This window comes from Bison bison, unplaced genomic scaffold (assembly GCF_000754665.1).
Source record: "Bison bison bison isolate TAMUID 2011002044 unplaced genomic scaffold, Bison_UMD1.0 scf7180017864041, whole genome shotgun sequence".
NCBI lineage: Eukaryota > Metazoa > Chordata > Mammalia > Artiodactyla > Bovidae > Bison > Bison bison.
Window position 1 is genome coordinate 7,273,258 of NW_011494613.1, and position 819 is coordinate 7,274,076.

The window sequence follows — 819 nt, forward strand, 5'->3', positions numbered from 1 at the left end:
GCTCAAAATTTTCCAAGCCAGGCTTCAGCAATATGTGAACCGTGAACTTCCAGATATTTTAGAAAAGGCAGTTCTATTTCCAGTTTTTTAAGGAATCTCCACACTGTTCTCCATAGTGGCTGTACTAGTTTGTATTCCCACCAACAGTGTAAGAGAGAACTGCCTTATGATCCAGCAATCCCACTGCTGGGCATACACACTGAGGAAACCAGAATTGAAAGAGACATATGTACCCAGTGTTCATCGCAGCACTGTTTATAATAGCCAGGACATGGAAGCAACCTAGATGTCCATCAGCAGATGAATGGATAAGAAAGCAGTGGTACATATACAAATGGAGTATTACTCAGCCATTAAAAAGAATACATTTGAATCAGTTCTAATGAGGTGGATGAAACTGGAGCCTATTATACAGAGTGAAGTAAGCCAGAAAGAAAAACACGAATACAGTATACTAACGCATATATATGGAATTTAGAAAGATGGTAACAATAACCCTATATACGAAACAGCAAAAGAGACACTGATGTATAGAACAGTCTTATGGACTCTGTGGGAGAGGGAGAGGGTGGGAAGATTTGGGAGAATGGCATTGAAACATGTATACTATCATGTATGAAATGAGTCGCCAGTCCAGGTTCCATGCACGATACTGGATGCTTGGGGCTGGTGCACTGGGACGACCCAGAGGGATGTTATGGGGAGGGAGGAGGGAGGAGGGTTCAGGATGGGGAACACATGTATACCTGTGGCAGATTCATTTTGATATTTGGCAAAACCAATACAATATTGTAAAGTTTAAAAATAAAATAAAATCCT